The following is a 22,724-nucleotide window of genomic DNA, read 5'->3' as shown; positions in this document are numbered from 1 at the left end:
ACTTGTAAGTGCGGGAGCTGTTTGACAATACACAAAGCAACTGGAGAGTGGAAGCAAGGATTACCGTATCAGTCGAAAACGCATCCAGCTCTGCTCTGGGATTCTTGTTGCAAGAAGAACAAAAGGCCATCTCTGTGAGTCTCAGCTCTTTACAACTCTTAAGCTCTTAAGTGGGTGGCAGGTAAAACATCACATATTTCCCATATGTCCAAAAACATTAGGGTCAATTGAAGAGAAGAGTGTCTGGGAAGGGTACAGATGACGAAGAAATGGAGAGTATGCTGATTAACTTATAGACAAGGCAAAGCAAGTGGGAGCTGTGGGCAGAGAGGAGGGCAGGATGACAATGCAAAGCGATGCTGACAAGTTGGGGAAAAGGCCTGGAAAAAAAAAGACACGGTTCAGCAGAGACGCGTGTGAGGTAGACAGGAACAATCAGCTGTGCAAACACAGCCTGGCTTCAGCTGTAGCGGCTCTGCCAAAAAAAGGTCTGAGAGGGTGGTTGTGGGTTGCAGAGCGAACATGAATCAACAGTGTCAGGTTGTTGTAGAGAAGACAGATGTTCTAGGGTAGATAAAGGAGGAGCAGAGCCCATACCATGGGAAATCGTCCTTCCACACCAGCCAGTGATGCACGGTGGCTTGAGAAGCGGCACTTGCACGGAGCCCAGCTGCTGAACAGGGGGGTGGAAAACACCCTGAAAGCAGAAGCTGACCAAATTGAGGTTTAGTCTAAATATGTGAAGCCTGAAGGGAAACATAATCCTCCAGCTGTGGAAAATATTGTCTTAAATGGAGGGGGATGTCTGGAGTCAACAGAAGCAATGAGCTTAAATTAAAGCAAGTGAGAGTCAGAGCACGCATGGGAAAAAAATTTCTCCAGGTAAGGGCAGCAAACCACCGGACTGGACCACGGTGGGGGATTGAAATTTCCATCACGCTATGAACAGGTCAGACAAGTGGTGGTTAGAGATGATAAAGTGGTACAACCTGCCTTGAGGCTGGAGAAAAGATTAAACGAGCCCCTGTGAATCTTTCTAGCCCTGTTTTCCTGTGATTTATCAGAGGATTCACAGCTACAGTTTTCCACATTTTCAAGGTTTAAAAATGCAGCTCTACTGGCCAACACCGCAGCAGAGATGTTGGGAGAAAGTAGAAGCACTCTCGTCTAAGCCCAGTGACACCCCACCACTTTTGGAGCAAAGGCCCCATGAAGTCACCACCAAGCTGTGCTCCTCAGGAGGTCTCCTCACGAGCTGAGAAAGTAACACTCAAAGCTTTTCTCTCAAGTTTTTGTGGAACTAAAATGTCAGCAATGAGTTACAGATCGGTCAAAATAAGAGTAGTATTTCAGTTCGGCTTTTAGGTTGTTTAACCGTTTTCTCTCCCATCAGCATCTAGGTCTCTTCAAAGTCAAGGTGAAAGAAAAAAACCCTCAAATTCCTGTCCTGAAAGTGTCAATGCCAAGCTACTGACTTTTCTGAATTCTTTCTGGTTTTGTAGCAGAAATTATTCACAAATTGAGATTTGCACGACCTTTCAGTCTCCCAGAAGCTATTATGAATATGTGGGCTCAGTTCTAGTTCCTTCTTTTGTTGTTTTTGGGGGAAGCAGCGGTACCTTCTGCTGCCCAATAGCACGGTTGGTGACAGAGAAGGACGAAGCCAGACCCTTCGCAGAGATGCATCACAAGAGGACGAGGGGCAGTGGTCACAGATGCAGCGAGAGAAATTCCATTTAGAAGTGAGGAAGAAATTTTCTTCATGAGGGTGGGTGGTCAAGCACTGGAAAAAGTTGCCTAGGGAAGCTGTGATTTTTCCATCCTAACATTTCAGAACTTGATGGGATGAGGCCCTGGGCAGCCTCACCTAACTAAGCCTCACCATACTGGGATCAGGGGTGGAACTAAGACCCCAGAGAATCCTTCTATGATGCTAGTGGAGGTAAACAAGAAGTTTCCTAAGTGACAGCAGAATTTCCCTTACTTCTTCATACCCAGAACACACTTTTCCCCCGGATTTAAGTTGGCAACAATTCGCGTGTGTTCCCAGGCTGCCCCAGTCCTACCCAGGCAGCTGACCCAGGACTTACTGCCAGGTCTGTTCCACACCACATCCCAACCCTTAGCTCTCCTTGGCTCATCTGTCTGGCTGGGCTCTGGAGGCTGATTGATAAGGACAAACATCTCATTTACCTGCTTTGTTTCATTACAAAAGAATGCAGACAAGGTACATATACCAATATAGTCGTCTTTTTTTTTTTAAAAAAAAGCACACACAAAAAAGATAAATAGATAAATTAACACCTTTTCTTTCATTGCTGTGCCACTGCAGCGTGGGAGAGGACAATTTATGCTAACTCCTCTCCATTTCTCATAGTGTTTGTTGGTTTTTCAAGGCCTTAGTAAACCCAGCAGATGTCAGCCAGAAAAAACACACCATAGCAGTAATGGGTATAATCAGTACAATCTCAAAAAGCACTTTACAAAGACTGCAAAGCATTCTCCCTATTAAAAAAAAAAAAAAGCGAAAAACATCAAGACTAGCGTGTTACTCAGATCACAATGAACACCTTAAAGCCCTGAAGGAAACCGATCTTGCCAAGTCTCACACATGTTTTTACACAGGCTTTGCTCACGACTGCACCAAACATTTGCCCTCGCCTTACCTGCTGAATGTCTAAGCCGTGATTACAGGTCACCAGAAAGGGAAGAAGCCTGCTTGCCTTTCAGAGTCAGGGTGATTTGGCAGAACAGGGCTATTAGGAGATGACTGCCTTGTAACCAAGCCAATTTAGCACGGCTCTGGAAACCCTATGCTGATGCAACCATGACAGTATACATCAGGAAACTATCCTGTCTTCTTGCAACATTTTTCTGCTTATTAGCTCGACGATAAATTCTTAGGAGTGTCCTTTATCTTTGCATAGAGGTCAGATATCTAAAGCCAAGATAATGTTTAAAAACAGCACAGAAACTTCTTGGTTAAAACATTAAAAATCTGAACGTACCTTTACATCCACCATTCTAAAGGGATGCGCAGGGTTGGCAGGGCGTTCATCGCCATCATGGTGTGGCTCTCCTGATAAACAGGGTACTCAGTCGTAGGTGGTGCTAAAAGAGCCTTTCCGGGTGCTTGCATAGGGAAAGGATGGACGAGACAATCGATCTGCTCGAATTTAAAAAGACAGATTTATGAAGAATAATTGCCTTCTAACTTGGCAGAGAACGTGTACTGCCTTTAAGGGATTCACAGCTGTGTCCTGTTCTCGTGGAGTTAACTGAGCTTAGAAAAAAACCCACATTTGATCTATTCTTCCTTCCTTAATTCAACATAGCTGAGAATCTCCCAGGATATTTCTATTCGAATTGCAGCAGGCTTTCCATTTCAATGTGTTGGCAGTGAATATCTGTCACACTGATGGCATTTTCTACATGGAAAGTATCACCAACACTTACAGTAGATGGTAGCATATACATCACCCAAATGGCTGACTGTATGTTGTAGCAAAAACAAGGACTACCTTCTTCTCTGACTACCAATGCAGGTTGTCTTGAGCAACATGGGTTCTGCAGCCAGATTCCCAGATTTTGTACCATTTCTGTCCTAGATTGACAGGTCTGGCATTTAGCTTCATTTAAAGCTAAGCTACAATTAAGTACAAAACAGATCAGGCAGCAGAACTACTCATGTTCGTAACAAGCTTCCAAACTTCATCCATCATTTCCTGCAACTCTGTGCAAAGATGTCTGGCTCTCACCTTTTAAAAAGATTTTTTTTAAAAAAAAAAGTCCATATTTGCACAGTACTTGAATCCAGCTGGAAACTCTCTGTATAACCTCCTCCCCAGGGAAGAGGAAGAGGCAAAATCCTTTCCAGGAGCTTCTAAAAAGTGACCTCAGAATTAAATGAGTAATACAAAAAACCATGATCCTAAAAGAAGAGGGAAAAGTAAATTTCAGCTCCCAACCGATGCTTTTTTTTCTTTTCTTTTTTCTTCCAGATACACAATGCTGCTGCAATAGGCCTATATGATGTTGTTGGTATCAGCACTGAAACTAGCATGTACAGAAATATGATGCAGCACTATCAGAATTGGTTTGCAAACCTTGTCAGACATTACCTGCCTGCTCTGACTAGATTCTGAAGCTTGCAATCTATCTTCTTTTACTTGTATGAAGAACCTGAGTAGAGTTATAGGATCATATTCCAAAGGCAAATCATTAACGCTGACATAAAAGACTGTCCTGTGAAAACTGTGTTTCCAGGAAAGTGCATGAACCCTAAATTCTCTGCATGTTAAGCACATCATTCCTCTGCTGAAATTATGTCTCAAGGCTAGTTTCTTTTATAGGGACTTTTGCAAGGTAAGAAAAAGCCTGTTGTGACACACATGATGTCTGTTTGGCTCTGCCAGATGTATAGAATCATAGAATCACAGAATGGTTTGGTTTGGACGGGACCTCAAAGATCATCTAGTTCTACCCCCTGACATGGGCAGGGACACCCTCCACTACACCAGGGTACTCAATTCCTCATCCAACCTGGCCTTGAACACTTCCAGGGATGGGGCAGCCACAACTTCTCTGGGCAACCTGTTCCACTGCCTCACCACCCTCACTGTAAAAAATTTCTTCCTTAGATCTAATGTAAATCTGCCCTCTTTCAGTTTAAAGCCATTGCCCCTTGTCCTATCACTACACGCCCTTGTCAAAGGCCTCTCTCCAGCCATTGCCTGAGTCCATGTCAGGACCCAGGTACACCCCAACTCCTCCCTTCAGTCTGCAGAAAGGAAACCCTGCGCTTAGTCCCAGCCTGGGGACCGAGGCTGCAGGGGACAGGCCACAGACCCGTGCCTCATTTCAGACTTAGTCTAAGTGCAGATGAAGCAGCGCTCAACACGACATTTGTGTTAGTATACGGTTACTGTCAAATTGTTATATATTTCTGCTAAACCAAATACCTGAGAGTTTTGAATCCTACTCTGTTTTAGAAATAAGACTCTGAAACACTTTTTTGTGGTGTGATCAAAATCAAAATTTTGATATGGTGATCAAAAACGGCCATTTAAGCCAAGAAAAGCATTACTCTAGAGGGGTACTTTTTCACCCTTGTTTTAAATATCCTAGCATTTCCCTGAGAGGTCATCCAAAGGTCTGTTTCATGACTTGCATATAGAATTTCTCCTTGCACTTATAGGATATGCATATGCTAAAGGCATGCAGAAGTCAAATGAGGCTTCAGGAAAAATTTCCAAATGAGTAAATTCAATTATTTGAGTTTAGTCTTACAAATTTGTTACTATTTTCTAGCACCTCTACAAACAAGCATACAGCGACCATAGGATCCTTCATATTGCATCCCATCAACGTGACCAAACTCAGGATGTAACTGGGAGCACAGGGGAAGGTCAATTACCTCTACTAAGGTAATGACTGCACTTAGACAGCTCTGAGAACCAGCAGCCCCTGCACTGCTGGTGGTCTTCTGGCCCACACACCCCAACAAGGGTGCACGCCTGAGCTCCCTGCAAGACAAATCATCTTTCACAAAAGCCTCCTCAGTTGGATTTAAGAGCACGAATCTTGTATTGGAAATACGTTGCTCTTGCAAACATTACCACTAAGAAATATTTTGCAGAGACTCAAGGCTGCTTCTTCAAAACAAGCCTGCATCAGTCACTCACAACTGAAATGCTGCTGCTCACATCTCCCTGGCTCTGAATGGAAGCACAAAGCACCCCACACACACCCCCAGCCTCCTGCCTTCGTGACTCAGCTTCATCCCTCGCTTCTCCCCCAGCCTTTCACTTCTTCTGCTCCCAGCCAAGGTATCACACTCAGCCTGTGCTCAAGCTGCAGGACTGTCACTTTCCTATGATCAATGTCCCTTGGCTACCTACTAAGTTTAACACCTGCCTGGTCCATTCATTACATCTCCACATTGACCCTGCTCAAATGCAGTCGACCCTTCACAGCCGTTTCATTGCCACTTGAGATGCCTCTCTTGTCTAGGATGGGCAGATCCTTGACCCAGATGGCAAAAAAGCACTGGGGTTTGCCACATGAAGGCGGATGGACTGCTTCAGGTTTGACATGGAAATATACAGTGCTCTTTGTTTTCTGTAGCCGCCATTAATACCAAAGACACTAAGTTCAGTATCTCCTCTCCCCTGTACTTCTCTCCCCTGAAGTATCATGCGTCCTGTGGTATGATGTCCTCTGCCAGTCTGTCCCGCTTCTCTTGATGAAGCTTGGCAAAGCAACTCAGTCCTTGGCTGATACTATATAAGATATTAGAGTGCTCTGAAATGTCTCTGCCGGCATTTTGATAGTATTATTCGAATGCCAACACTAGAGACTTGTCTGCTTAATGTTGCAGCTGTTTCTCAGAGGTGGCCTTGTCTTACAGCAGTGACTGAGGAGGCTTTCTACTGAAATGTCTCTCTCCACTGGCCTGTAGTCTCTTGTGGGTATGGGGCACCTCAGGTGTCTCTATGCTCCTCCCCAAAGCAGTCCTCCCCCAAACTGGGCTGTTTCAGTCTGTGGATCCCTTCAAATTAAGCTAGTGGAGCAGAGACAGAAAACTCTTGCTTTCCATGTAGGAAGACACATTTTACTTGACATTATTTCTAGTTTGTTTGTTGGGGAAGATGTTAAAGAAACTCATTCATCCTGAATTTGATCTCAGAACTCTGGTTACAGACCCACCTGCCTCCCCACCATCTTCTCTTGTTTCATATCCCAGTTCCTTCCTGTGCTTTTTACCATGCTCCTATTCCTACTCCCAGATTACCCCTGTCCATCTTTACATCTGTTTCCCACGCACTAGTCTGCCTCTTCTTCATCTGCTTCTCCCAGCCCTGCCTTATGCATTCATATGCTTCAACTGCAAGCGTAGCATTTCTGTGCTCTTGGCTCCAATGCCCAATTACAAAAGAAAAGCTCCAGAGACTATGCTGGGATGGAGCCTTGGGATTGGAGATTAAATCATCCGCGAATTTATCCGTATCAAGATATATCTAAAGTGTACATGAAATAGTGATTTTTTTTTTTCACAGCTTTGTATATCGGCCAGATTTGAGGGAGAGGGAAAATTGAAAACTGATCCAGTTGCAAAGCAAACCCTCCAACTGAGCTTCAATTCCTGCTCAAAATCGAGGCACTGCATTTGGGCTAAATAGCTCCAAGAATTCTGACTTAAGGAAATTAAACTTAATTAATCCAAATTTGCTGGATCAGATTTGCTGAAGTTTGCAAAGCCACCAAGTTCTGGGATAAGCAGTATAATATGTAATCCACTCGAGTTCAAGCTTATTTGACAAGGCAGAAGCACCTAAAGACAGGACTTGAGAATGCAAACTTTTTAGTTACTCTGAGTCTACAAAACTCTGCAACTTTAAATGTCCTTCTCCAAAGAGTCTGGAGGTACAGAGAAAAGGGAAGCCTTGATGAAGTACAAGTTTTCTTTAATAGTCTTTGTATTTAGTAACATATAAAATTAGAGACTAAACAAGCTTTAACTCATTAAGTGCCAGAAAAATGTCAAGTTTTCTTGCCAGTAGTCATCTTGAGCCTTTCCTAAATATGCAGTTTAAATTTCTGAAAGACAAAAAATGCAAGATTGAGTTACAAGCTGAAGGAAGACCTTTCATGGTCATGTATTATAGCTCAGGAATCCCTTGCTCAAATAGCTAAAAAAGTAGATCTCTATGTTACCCTGCACCACACTGCAGAACATGACATTTCCAAGTAATTTGGGCCTGTCATGGGCTTTAGTTTACCCTTAATTAGAAAGAGGTTCTCACCTCAAAGCAAAGCTGACATTTGCTCTCATTTGCTGATGGCAATTATGTGTTTACCTAGCACTCAGCACAGCAGAGCCCCAAGCTTTGCCCTTTGAGTGTTACAAAATGAATCAACAATATTACTTCTCTATTACCAGCACAATTTTCTCCGGCTCTTTCTTTCCATGTCCACGCTTCACAGAAGTGGGTGCCATTGCTGCCACTGCAGTAACAGCAATAGCTGCAGTCTCTGGCTCACGTCCCATCCCAAACCCAGTGCTACAGGCTGCCTCTCCCACCTCAGTCCTTCACACTTGTCTCTGAACAAGATATTTGACAAGAGTGGGACCTCTGTCCTCCACTTAGTGACTATCTGCAGCTCCTTTCCAGAGGAGCCTGGGACACTAGTTTAGCTGGATTTGGGGATCTATTCTACCCAACCATCTATGGTAACGGAGAAAAAAAACAGTGCCTCTGGCTTAGGGATCTGCTAGAAGTTGTTTCATGTCTCCATGTAAATCTTCCTCCTTGCAGCTCACAAGCTGCTGGGCCATCCCCATATGCATGCACCCAAGTTGGCTCTGAACCCACCTACATACACAGCCACCAGGCAAGGTGGCTTCATCCCACCATACTTATCCTCAGCCATGTGCACTTTCTCCAGTTGCTGTCACAGCCTCAGTGGAAGACTGCGGTACTGCAGAGGCCCCTTTGAAACTCCATCTGCATGACCTCGTCTTCACAGATCTCACTGTCGCACGTCAGGCCATTTCTGTCTCTGAGAACAAACTCCTGCAAATACCCACCTTCATATAGCCAAGCAGCATCAGCTACTGATTGCCTCCTGCAGACCCACAGAGAGTGGTAAAACTCACATGGTGTGACTATAATAACTATATGGCAGATCAGCCAGATCTTCCACTGCCCAAAATTTTAACACACAGAGCCAAATTGCATCTTTAGTCATTTACGACAAAGAATAACAAAAACTTCAAAAAGAAAATAGAGCTGCTCTTCTCAATAACTCAGAAAAAGATATGCTCTTTCAAGATTCCATAAATATATCTTTTCCATTATGTAAAATTAATTTCCATATCAGACTAAGCCAAAAAATTATTAGGATGAAAGGTTGCTTAAAATGCTCTGTGTTGCTGATTATATCAGTTACTACTTACAGCTTTAAAAAAGTCAATGCCATCTAATAGTGTCCATATTTTATCTGTTGAGAAATCTAATACTCTCAGAAAAGAAGCAATATCAGACTGCATGGTCAGTCTTGCTCGGAAGACAAAATACAATTTTGAGAAATTTAATTTTGAACAATAAGAGAAAGAAAACGGTGAAACTTGGCTGCTGTGTTGCGTACACACATGGAAGGAGAGAAGAAACAAAATTATTGTGATGAATAGGGAGAACATCTTACAAATAATGCAAATGCCAGTATAAAATATTCTTTGTTTCTGGTGTTGGTAATGAAAGATAAGAAGATTGCTGCAATATCACACCAACACTATGAGTGCGTTGTATTTAACATATAAATTAAAATCCTGTCAATAATCCCAGGTACAGAGTGGCATGCATACACAGAAGGTATTAATTTCTGAAATTCAGGAGTACAATGGTGAATGTCTTGTAACCATATTAACATGTCTTTCTCCTATAGTTCATGTAATGCATTACCAACCATATGCTGGTATTTACCCTATAGTGGCATCTGGATGCCCTGGCTTGGGGTCCCACTGCATGAAAAGCTGCAGTTTTAATTGACAAAGGCTGTGGCTACTCCCGCCAGATGCTGACTAATGGGTGAAGGACAGGGAAAGGCTAGCGGTGCCTCGGCAGCAAGCGAATCCTGAAGAAGAAGCACGTCTTGTCTTTGTTTAAACATACTCATTAATGCCTGGCACAAGTAAGCCTAACTAGATGAATCCAGTAGCAGTGAAAATCTCTCTCCAAGAGATGATCTTACCTCCTGTTATAATGTGTCAGAGCTTTCTTACTCCCTCACTCAGCCCAAGGCAAGCCCATGCACACTTCCATCGACAGTACCAAATTGCATAAAAAAGCACAGTGAAAGAGGCCTTACTACCTCCTTTCAAAACAAATGCAACAATAACACATCAGGGCTTCACACGTGGAAAGATGAAGCACATTTTTGCACCAAGACAAGCAAGCTTAGTACTGGGCACCAAGTCGTGTTAGTCACCGGCTCTCAGCAGCTGTTGCAGATCGTCTTCGTTGGCGTGGACAGGGACATCTGGGGCCTTTACCCCCCTTCACAAAGTACTTCACCTTGTCAACACCGAGGGGCAAAGCACGTGTAATCGGGCCAACCCTGCCCCTGTGCTGGCACCCGTCCCCTCCCTGCCACCGCCGCGCCGGACTGGGAGAGCTACAGCGTGGGGAGGTGTCTCTAGCGGTTGTACTGCTGTAGCTGCCAGCGCAGATCCCACCCGTCCCCCACGTGCATTTACACACCCTTGTGCATCTGCAATGTTCTCCTTCCAGTGCCCAGTGAGGGCAACTCCCCAGAGAAGGGCATGGTGCTTTCCGAATGGCTCCAAGCCCCGGGCAGGCAGTGCCTGGGCGGAAGTCTAGTCTGTTGCTCTTATTTTATCCCATGCCATTGCTTGCTCCTGCTCTACATTGACACATTTTTTTTTCTTCTCTTCATTTCATATTCTAAAAAATCAGCTTTGTTAGTGTTCTGGCTGCCTGAACTATCCCAGGAGCACTGCAACAGCTCAGAGGGCAACGCTACCAAGGTAAGTCTTGTTTTGATGCTGATAACCCCATTACAGGTATTTTGCTTGAACAAGTTTAATACACAAAATTGCAGCATGTAACATCCTCCCTTTTCAATATAGTTCTATTCATGTTTTCTTCACTAAAAAGGATTTTTTTTTTCTTTTTACATTTTTAATCTGCTTTTTAAGACTAGCTCCATCTCCTTCATCTGGTCCATCCACAAAAATACTGTAGCCAAAAAAAATCTGCTTGATTGTACTAGATCACTGATTTGGAGTGAGTGCATCTACTCTAAAATTCTGTTTCAATTCAGTAACTGAGATACTATTTATTTCCCTAATCAGATGGTTTCTTATAATTTGTTTTAAAAAACTACATGTGATAAAAGCAAGTCAGCTGACTCTCTGAAACTTTTAAATGTCATTATGTATATATGCATCTTATGATCAACTCTAACGTGTGTTATCCAAATGTTTACTGCAGTACTTTGTTATCCTAACTTAAATCTAATTAGGAATGTTATTCACAATTGTTACTTTAATAGGAGGATGTTCCTGAGTAACTCTCATGATCAGGACTCCTGTTCAGTGGACGAATTTCATGATCTTGCAGAATTAGGCCTTACATTATCACAATTACGTGCAGAAATTACATGACCTTGTTTTGTATTTCCATGACACAAAATTCTGTGTTTCCTATTAGTTCCTGATTTTTTGTCTGATAGCACAGTGATAATTTCTTCCTGAACACCAAATATAATGTACTTGGCAATTACAGCCTCAGAAAAGAAGCAATTATTTTGCTTACACTGCTTTATGAATTAAGTTCACAAAGGTCTAGACAGACGTGTCAGCTATTCTCTATACAATCTGGTATTTGCATGTTAATTGAATCCTCCTCCGAGAAGGCCACCCTGTTTAGTTCATCAGAGAAGAAGCAAGAAAGCTAATTCATACCTCAGAGGGGGTAGATGAAGAAGAAAGGCCATTACCAACACGAACAATTACCACATTTCTTTTATATTAGAGGTAAACCACACACGTATGCATAAACAAGACCCAGTCCATAGCTGCTGTTAATTGGCCTCCTTTGCAATCAACGGGGCTATGTGGATTTGCGCTGGCTGAGACTAGGATTGGTGCCAGAAGCGTCCCGGAGGAGTTTGTCAGAATTTGGGAAGCTCTCAGAGCGGGATGTGGAGCAGCGTGCCGGGTCCCACCCGGAGGAAGGTGCAGTGTTCGATGGTCGTTGGCACATCACTACCCAGTCCCTGAAAAAGAGAACTCATGCAAGCTCAGGGTGTCAGATGCATTGTCCAGAAAGGAATCCTGTGTTCCTTCCCAATCAGAAGACCCCTATTATCAATGCTAAGGTTTACCTGGAATAGTTGCTAAATTACATTAAGACTTCAGCCAGAATATATTACTCAAGTCACCCAACTGTTGCCCTTGATTTTAACCTGTTGCCATAGACCGGTATCAGACATGACTCTCTAACTCTGCTATCTTGCTTGTAGATGTGGAAGTAAGATTACAGGACTATTTTGATTTCGTCATCCATGGAGAACCGCGCACTGAGCTGCCAGCTGACCAGAGGATGCTGAAGTACACATACGGCAACAGCTCTCTCCTAAAGAGCTGACTCTGAACACTTGCAATTTTTATAGGTTTCAACAAGTTCTGGCAACTGCAGATAGAAACGAATTAATTTGAATCATAATTTGCATATTTCACGTGAAAAAAAAAAAATCCTTCTTATTGCCTGGAATCCACCAGGATATGGCATTTTGCAACTCAATAAAAGACGGAGGTACACATGATACTTCCTGAGGACTCGGGGATAGATTGTATTTGTGCATTCAGATTGCCAACATTTATTGTAGCTCATAATTTCCTGGTTTAAAATGTAAGTTTAGGATTCCTTATTTGCTTGTGACTTTTTTCTTAGGTAATTGGGGTCAAGCTCTGTCTGGCTAAAAATACAGACACAAAGCACGAAAGCAACTTTTTAAAAAAGCAATTATTTCAGTTGTATGCTCTTTAAATCCTTAATGAAATGTGATTGCTATTGAAAAGGTTTTTCATTCATTAACATACGGATTTTCTATGGCAAGTGAATTGAACTGGCCATTACTAACCACAAGGCTCTTTAAGGCATTAAAACCAGCAGAGCTGGTCTCACATCGCACTTTTACTTCCACGCTAGTGCAGAAAAATCACACTTTGCTTTTCTTATTTTGTAACAGTTTTTCAGCTTTCAATTAACTTGTCTTTGAGCTGAACTAGATGAACACTCTGAAACAAAAACCCAACTGAATTCCTGCTGAGATGAAATAGCTGTAAAACTGTCTTATTATTTTGATGAAAAACTTGTTGTAGATGCTTGTCTGGTGACTTTTATGAGCTTAATGTTCTTTCTTTTTCAAATTTTGGAAATAAGCAATGTCATTCTTAAATATTATATTTAATTTACATCAACTTAAATTCTCAGATATTACAGCAAGTTCTGGCTTTAAGACACTTGTCTTAAATAGATCATCTGTTTCATTATTGCAGTTTAATTTTAACTTTGCTTCTTACAGAAATCTGTTTTAAATAAATATCTCCTGTTTTTTAAAACAACATTATTTTCTATAATGGTGAATTAAATTCAGTGTGGATAAATAAACTCGAGAAGAATAGTTCTTACTTTACTTCCATGATAGTGATTTCTGAACAAATCATTACCATTCAGGAAAAGGATCCTGAAGTTATAATGGATGTAATAAGTCGTAAAGTGCTTGAATAATGACATGAAAAACGTTGTCGATAATATGGAGTTATTTAGAACAAAAAAATCTGAAGATGGCAGAGGAATTTCAGAAGGACCTCACTGGGCAGCAACGGGGCAGCAAGCTGATAGGTAATTTACAAATAAATACAGTGACACACATGGAAAAAAATTCTAACACTACACAACGACACATTGTAAATTATCTTTCTCCATAGGGTTAATGGACCAGACAGTTTTTGAAAAATTGAACACAGTAGCTGTTAAAAGTAGGAACATCAAAATAAGGAGAGAAGCAAAGAATAGAACAGAAGTTGTCCTCATGGGACTAGGACCATGCAGGGAACATCTCCATCTGGCACATGGTGTGTGGGTCAGGTGCCCTCCACCTCCAGCAGCATTGACTGGAGCTTGGAGAGACAGAGAAGGGCAATGAAGGCTCAATGCACTGGTTGTCTTCAGGCCAGCAGAGACAACAGATTGGAGGCACCACAGAGAGCCACAAAGTCCAGGTGGGATAGGGAGGGCAAACAGGATTACTGTTTCTGAACCTGGCTCCAACCAGTTTTGTTTGACACTCTCCAACTGGACAAAATGGTGAATATGCAGAAAACGCCTGATTATGAAACATCTCTAGAGCTTCTTGCCGCTGGTTACAAAAAGCTTGTGGGTGCGAAAAATGGAGTTACACAAACCTGGAGGAGGATGGCAGCCCACTGCGAAGTATCAACCTGGAGAAATACCACCTGTGGCTCTCAACAGGTTGGAGATGCAGATGGAAAGAAGGTGTAAACATGTTGCCACATGCTCATTCTGTTCCTTCACTCTTCTATAACTCAGAAAATCACCATATTTCTAGGAAGGGCTGGATCATCATCTAGGCAGGATTATGCACTTCAGCAATTCCTTGTGCCTAAAACTGTAACCTATAATGTACTCATAGTTCTTATGTTTTGCCAGGTAAAGCCATTCCCTTAGCGTGATACCAGTATCATGCAGATACGGGTAACATCTCAGAAATTAAAGAGGAAATGCTTCTTATAGAGAAACAAGCCAGGTTTGTTTTCATTTCTATTTAATTCCAATATTGCAGATAACGAGACCTATGAAGGTGTTTTAGCATTTGAAATTGCTAAATGGTATCAGAAAGCAATCAGAAAACTCAGTCTGTTAGCTTGATTGCTACAATAACAATAAAAGATTCATTTATCAAATAAGTCATAAAAGATTCAAGTATCCTTGACCACTGCCTGACTGCATCTCACAAAACACGTTTCGGCATCTCTAAGGATTAGAATATAACCCCGACATTCAGCATCCAAGTGGGACCTTTACAGCTCGACTGGATCTCTACCCACATATGTTATTTAAATTTCCAATTTGACAGCAACTAGAAGGAACGTAAACCAACAGAAACCCAACACCGTCTTTCACCTACCCCAGTGTTCATAGGAACCGAATGGGCAATAGTGTGTAAGAAGAGAGTTCAGCCACAGGAGTATAACCCAGCAAGGTTGTCACGGTTTCTCATCTTTAAATAAGTGAGACATTTCTACACCTTACCATAGCAAGCGCTGGGACACTTCACTGCATAAGGATTCACAGAGGAGTAAGTGCAGTCGGAGGCCAACAAGATCTTTGCAAACTCTAGGACCCATTACTTTTAAAGCATGTTGTCATGTAATCCCAGATTGAGGAAAGAGTCTTCATTCACCCTCTCAGGATAGTGTGGCCAGCAGCAGAGCTTGCTGTCTCCAGCTGCGGTGGCCAGACCATGGAGGAGGGCTAGGACACCTGCTAAAGCCTGTCCCTGGTTGCTGGATGTGAGAAGAGGGCACGAGGAGCAGAGGCAAGCTAAAGATGGCAAGTGGAGAGGGGAAAGGACAAAAAGGAATGAATTGGTCTCTCCATTTTTTCTGGCTTAGCATCTTGTTTATAACATTAACAATGCCAGGCTCGTATTTAGCCCTTTGTTTCATGAGTTCTTAAGCACTTTGTGACGAGAGGCAGAGCCATTTCTCCTCCAGCTTGTTTCACACCAGCGCATCGCCCCGCATCCCCTGCACACTCGGTCATGACCCAACCTCACGTCTTACTTCCTTTAAGTTGTGCTAAGAACATCTGCCAGGAGCAAAACCAGTGTTTATCCATCAGGTTTCAAGAGCCGAAAGGTTCTCGATTCAAATCTCCCTGAGTGTTCCCCTCCCCACAAAATTAGTGTTTCACTGTCATGGAGACAGACGACTGAGCACTGATCTCTGCACTTTGGTCTGAAAAACAAGAAGCACTTGCCTGAAACCAATTCAGATGAACTAGACTGTCCACCATTGGAAATAGTTCAGCTGTTAATAATTTGGTGGTTGACAGAAGGGAGACATAAGAACAGAAAACATTTCCTCCCCCTGCTTTGCCACGACCTTGCTTTCCTGGTGGTTTGAGAGTTTCTTGATAATGTAAAACTTGAATCTTTCTTCCTACAAATTTAACCTTCTCAATTTTTGTTCTATCCATCAAAAGCATGAAGAACTGATTTCTCCTTTCTTCTCTGCCTCTCGCAGCAGCCCCACGCTGGGGTCACGGCGAGCCTGCCGCCTCTGTCAGCCCTCCCGCAGAGGGGGCTGCCACCCGCCCTCATGTTCCCTATCTTCCCACACACGTCAGCACCTCGTGTTTGCCGTCATTGACTCACCTCCTACAGTTTTAGTCCATTTTTGTTCAGGTTGTTTTGAATTCTCACCCTGCCCACCGATGCGCTGGCAGATACTCCTGGTTGCGTGTTGTCTGCAGATGAACAAGCTCAGACCGCCTTGGTCCGTCATCCAGGTAACCATTGAACAACACAGAGCACAACCACATCCAGGACAGATGCAGCAATGTCCAAAGGCAACTCATTTTATTTTGAAGTGAACTGTTACCACACTTCATATGCTGTTATCAACTAAACTCACACGTACGTCATGGTAGGTTCAGTCAGATTGTGTTTCCCTTCCTGGTCAGATAGGACATTCACATGTAACATCCAAAGCCTGAGGACAGTATTTCTGATGCCTGTTTCTCCCTGGAGCACATTGGCTTTTCTCTAACTATAAAGAGAAACCACCTGGGAATTTTAAAGACCAAGTTGTATTTGCTGATACCTGTCTTACCTGGTCCTTCCAGGTGCTTTCTGACAGTCTATTGTTCCACGTGCTTTGGAGTAGGAGGGTGATACCTTCAGCTGACTCATCTGTGAGTTTTTTCTCCCACTTTCTCTTCAATACACCTGCATGCTCTTGGACTTCCAAATACCTCATCTGTCCATCATGGTCCTCACATTGCTTGATGTTCAAAGGTGAATGTGAGAACAAACTCCTAACTTCAGGAGCTACCCTCTAACCTGTTCTTTTCCGATTCTGGGTTGAAACCTTCAGTTATTGGTAAGAATTGTGCTTGCAGTGAAGCACAGGCAGAAGACAGGGAGCCCTGCGACAGCAGGGAGGTATGAGTGAGCTGGAGCCTGTGACCCCCGAGGAGGGCAGGAGAGGGATGCTCATGGCATGCCCGGTCCCAGAGCAGAAGCCAAGCAGCCAAAGGACACCTCTGAAAACAGCAGACCAGACAAAATGAGGAGGAATCTCTCAGGCAGCCCAGGATGGAGCAGCTCAGAGCAGCCTTTGCATGAAACAGCAGAACTGCGACAGATATGGAGGCTTTGCCCAGATGTCCCTAGAGAGTCCCTGCCTGTGGGACCATGTCTGGAGAGCTGACCCAAACACGCAGGCAGATAACCCTGGCCCTGGGAAACTGCTTCCTGGCTCCACATCAAGCCAATATCTCCCTGTAAATTCTTAGTTAAGTGAAAGCTAAGTTGGATGGAAGAAACCATCAGACCAAACCCTTAACCAGACAAAGGTTACTTGTCTCCCAAGAATGCTGTGCACATACTACTATTGAAAACAGATGCCATTTACAGCATTACTAAAAACTGCCCACAAGCCTGAGGTTTGAAAAAACCCAAGCAGCAAAAATATTAGGGGTAGAGGCAATGCTTTTCTGAGGATATTTTTGATGAAAATAGTGATGCTGTTGCAACAAGGCCCTGGTCTAAGAGCCTTCAGTGTCTCTCCTGTTGTCAGTGAAATGTTCCTGCCTTTGAGAGAATTTCAAGCAGCCATGATCAACCCTGCCACCAGCCGTGGCTGAGAATGGATGTTTAGTAACCCATCTTAAAACCTGGCTGGAAACCAGCATGGGGTGCGGCGAGGCCAGTGGATTTGACTGTTCTTCATCTTGCAGAATCGGACTCCCACTGGCATCGTATTTGATAGATTGCCAACAAAAGAGGAGTCAGCCTGGTGAATGATGCTCTCTGCATCTCATTTGAATTCCAAAAGGCCTGCTTTTTCCTGGTAATGACAGTCAGCTATAGCAGGGCAGCTCTGAAGTATTGAAAGATTACAAATAACATTCACAAAATAACTTTCATTCAAAAGTACCATTATAAATAAAATTGGCAGGAAGTTACAGTGTAGCCTATAGCACCGTATTCGTGCTTTGCTCCCCATTTTAAAGTCCCAATGAAGTTGTACAAACAGATAGTGATTCTCAGCTCTCATTTACTACATCTGTGCCAGAATTTCACTAACAATTAATAGTATTACTGTAACAGTGCCCTATTATACAAATTATTTCACATGCACAGAGTTAGCTCTTTGGGGAACAGACTTACTGGCTTTGGCAAATAAGAGGCAAAGGATGCACATCTCATAAATAGAGAAGATCTAGATCCACATGCTTAAGTCACACTGAAGCTTATCAGAAATAAATAACACTCCAAGTGGAGTCAGGCTCCTGAAGTTATCTTTATTGACAGGGACCTACTCAACTTGGAGAAAAAAGTCTATGGCAAAGGTAGGATTTGATGTCTCTAATTTCAGTCCAAGGTCTTAGCTGCACAAGCCGACAGTGCAAGAGCTACTTGAGCTTATTTGGTCAGAAAAGTTCACCCTTTCCTTCCTGGGGTACAAACTCCAGCAATAGTCCCTGATGGTCCCATCTACTGCTAGAGCAGCCAAACCCAGGGGTTTTAACCATGGCATGGAAGTAGAGGGAATGTCCAGGAGCCAGACCAGGTGAACCATTCACTCCAAAGGCAAGCGATCAAGACAACACACAGCCTGGCTTTCTAAATCACACAAGGAAGCTCTTGTTAATTCAGAGAATAAGGATATGAAAAAAGTTTGACTTGCTTCCTCTGAGATTATCACTGCATCCCAAGCTCAAACTAAAGAGAAGCCCTGCAGAGGTGGAGAATCGGTAGCAATACAGAACAGGAAACAAGTGCAAGCGCAGAGAAGCTGGAGTAGGAAGTAGAGTCACCTCCAAGGAGGCACAACAAGTGGGCATCTTTGTGAAGGTCATTGAGGGTTTTAGTGGGGAGCATCACAGAACCATCACCGAAGGACTCCTATGGGACATGGGAAAAGCCACTGAAGCTGCTGCCATGACTGGCAGCGCTTTAGTGGGAGCATGGCACATATGACTAACACTGTAGATTTGAATAACACTGTAGATATGAATAAATGTGCCCAGCTTTTAATATTATTGGGAAGAACTGAGGTAGAATCTGGGTAATTTCCATTAATTTAAGGGTCTGCTATCTCTCATTATACAAATGCATGTGGTATTAAACCATTCGCTGTGAATAAAACTTTCATCCAAATTAAAAAAAAAAAAAATTAAAAATCCTGAAAACTTTCCATAGTTGGCTATATGAGAACTTGCCTGTTATTATGGTCCAGGCTTTATTTTGGCAAGTGCTGAATTCAACAGTTATGCTGACGTAGAAACCATAACCAGCTTAATCTTCCTGTCAGTCTAGGGATCTTTGATACAGCATGTCTACATGAAAAAGACTGTTATTATATATTTTGCCTCTCGACTTAATTAAAGTCTCTTTTATGAGATGCTGTATTTGTAACCACTTTCCCCTTCCTAAAATGAACCATCTCGTCTGGTACAGTAATTATAACGACATCATTGAATCTGTATTCACAGCCTGTTTTTAAAATAGTTCCCATTTCTAAGCGAAGACTGAAGATGTTTGTGGGTAGAAATGGGTCTCTCTGGCTCCGTTCAGTCAGGAACACATGGATTGCACAGCGCACCCCTTAACAGGAGAAAAATTTTAATTCACCAAAGAATGACACCCCCAAACTTTGCATGAGGGGGACATTGCCCTCATCCCTGCAAAGTTGCCACCATCCCAAGAAGTACAACAGGATAAAACTAACCACTTTTTTTTTCAGCTGGAAGTTATAGTTAAAATCGGTCAATTCAAGCTGCGAACAGGACCGAGTTGCCTTGGTGGGACCCTCCAGAGCTGAGCGCTGGTCTCAGCTCTGCAGCTGGCTGATAGCACAACCACAAGTGACTCACATCATCTCCTTGTGCAAGAGTTTCCTCCCGATATTTGCCTCGCGTTTCGTTACGTGAGGAAACTGAAGCCAGCAGATCATCTTTTGACCAGTGACTACAAAGTGCTTGGCACAAGCTACGGTTGAACTCCGTCAGCAGTTTTTCCCAGGTAATACTGGATGACAAAGAATGGCAATACTCTCAAGTGGCAACAACTACACAACAATTATGCCCAACCCAGCTGTCCTCACTTTGGTAGTGTGACCAAAAACTTTGCAACTCGTGCCTCTTCATAGGACCTCTACATTCAGTCTACTCTTCAGTTGCTGTTACTTTACAAGGAGGTGGAAGACAAGGACTTAATGTGCTATCTCTTGTAATTCACTAGAAGCAACAGAGGGCAGAAGGGATGGCTGTGTTTATCAGCTTCAGCTCTGGCAAACAGGCAGCTGTGCTGTGCCATTAATGCTCAGCCTCGACTGGTCAGTGAGACTTCTATTCCCTCTTATCCCGTCACTCCTTCTCAGCTGCTCACACCGCAGGCCAAGAAAGTTTTACCTATGATTAAAAAAGAGAACTTCAGGTACAAAAGGTGAAAAGTCATAGAAAATATAGTGAAAACAGGGGAAAAAAACCACCAAAAACTAAATGAGGAAAGTTCAGTGACTGTGCTTGACATCTCAGTGTAACAGCAAATTCGTCAGGAAAAAATGCCCAGCAGGCAGATGATACTTTCTCATAGCAGCTTTCTTCTTGCTTTTAGCAACCGGAAATCCTTGTTAATCCATGAAACCTGAATCCTGCTTCCTAAAGCTCACATATTTCTATCCACTTTCCTCTCTTGCACCCATTCTAACATCACTGATGGCTGATCGCTACCACCATCTTCCACCAAATCCAGGCCTTTTCTGTGCTTCAAGGCACAGCACTTTCTTGAAAAATAACATTATGTATACATATATACATATAACTTTAATTCACTCCTCTGCTTGTTCTTACCATTGCCTCCAGCCTTTTCTCTTCTGTCGGCTTCTTTAATAACTAAAGATTCATTTCACATGAGAAATGGAAGACATGAAGATGCAATGACACCACTGTAATCACAAGAGATGTATTATCTGGAATTCAGATACCTGCTCCTAACAGATGACTCATGCTAAAAGCTCCAGCAAAAGGATGGAAAAGCTCAAGTCCTTGGTGATCTGGGATGCTGGGAGATTTATTGCTTAGAGAACATTTGGTGATAAATGTTTACCATGTACATACGAAATGAAATTCGTAACACAGTAATCTCCCATCCCATGGATAGAGCTAGCCTACCACATGCCATTTCAGCAGGGAGTAGATTCAGTCTTTACCCTCACATTTTCCTCCCCTCTTTGCACCCCAATTCTTTGCAAACTGTAAAAATTCTAAGTTTTGCAAAGTCTCCTTTAATCAAAGTTACTTCCAGAAGAAAAGCGAACACTCCACAGTACAAAGTACAAAGTCCTGTGGGACTGTGCCTGAAGAAAAACAAGCAAGCTGCTGGTTTGGGGTGGGTTTTTTTTATTTGACATAGCTCTGTGTCCTGGTTTTGGCTGGGACAGAGTTAATTTTTCCTCCTCGTAGCTAGTATAGTGCTGTGCTTTGGATTTAAGATGAGGGTAATGGAGACAACACAGTGATGTTTCAGTTACTGCTGAGCAGTGCTAACACAGAGTCAAGGACTTTTCAGCTTCTCATCTCACCCCACCAGTGAGTAGGCTGGGGGGGCACAAGAAGCTGGGAAGGGACACAGCTGGGACAGCTGAACCCAACTGACCAAAAGGATATTCCATACCATATGATGTCGTGCTCAATGTATAAACTAGGGGGAAATTCAGCCAGGGGGTCGCTGTTTGCGAACTGGTTGGGCATCAGTTGGTGGGTGGTGAGCGATTGCGTTGTACATCACTTGTTTTGTATATTCTTTTATCATTATCATCATTATTATATTCCTTTCCTTTTCTGTCCTCTTAAACTGTCTTTATCTCAGCTTACAAATTTTACTTTTTTCCCAGCAATTCTCTCCCCAATCCCACTGGGTGGGGAGAGCGAGTGAACGGCTGGGTGGTGTTTAGCTGCCTGCCAGTTGAAACCACAACGCTGCGTTACCACCATCTCTTCCTGCTCTCCACTGTCCCAGTCAGTTGCTATCAGTGCTTTATTAATCACTCTGCAGTAACCAGCTACTGGAGGAGCTGAGCGTTTCCGCCTGTGCCGAGAGCTGCCACTATCGCATCCTTCATGCTGCGTATCGCGTCTGACTCTCTTCATCACTGACGTATTTTGGGAAGAATTTCCATTAAAAACAGAACAAAGCAAAACAAAGAAAAATCCCAGAAGCTCTTGACTTTATAATAGAGATGAACTAAAATTAGAACTTTAAATTCGAGCTTTGTTAGTTCTTGCTAGTGAGGAGGCATCCAAATTAAATTCCTGAAATATATAGGAAAAGAAAGATGAGACTGTTTTCTGGCACCGTTTGAAGCAACAGTAATGCAAGGGCTACTGATTGGGTAAGATCTCTGCATTGTCAAAAACTCAGCCTAAACCGCAAATATCTCAGTTTTTACAGAGAGATTGTAACAATAGAGCTTGAATTTTTGCCAGACATTCTGGGGACATTTTATAGATTGGAAACTGAGGGACAGAAACCAATTAATTCGCCCAAGCTTTAAAAAGGCCTGTGACAGAGCCAAAACCAGATTTGAGATTGGAGTCTCAACATGCTGCCTAATTGCAGGTCTATCTTCCCCCTCAGGCCCCAGCTTTCTGTATCTTTCTGCTGTTTCATCACTAACCCACCTCTAGGATGCTTTTCTTCCCTCATTCCCATCAGATAATTTATGACGCTTTCAAATTTTTACTGCTAGAAGTCAGGGAACACCATCCCTGGACCTCACAAATTTAGTGCCTGAATTTGTTTCAGGAATAATAGTAACACAATGTTGTATGCATTTGCAGAACTAAGATATTTCTGCCATCTATTTCCTTGAAGCTTTT

The sequence above is a fragment of the Tauraco erythrolophus genome, chromosome 2 (assembly GCF_009769465.1).
Source record: "Tauraco erythrolophus isolate bTauEry1 chromosome 2, bTauEry1.pri, whole genome shotgun sequence".
Classification (NCBI taxonomy): Eukaryota; Metazoa; Chordata; class Aves; order Musophagiformes; family Musophagidae; genus Tauraco; species Tauraco erythrolophus.
Note: the sequence above shows the minus strand (reverse complement) of the source record.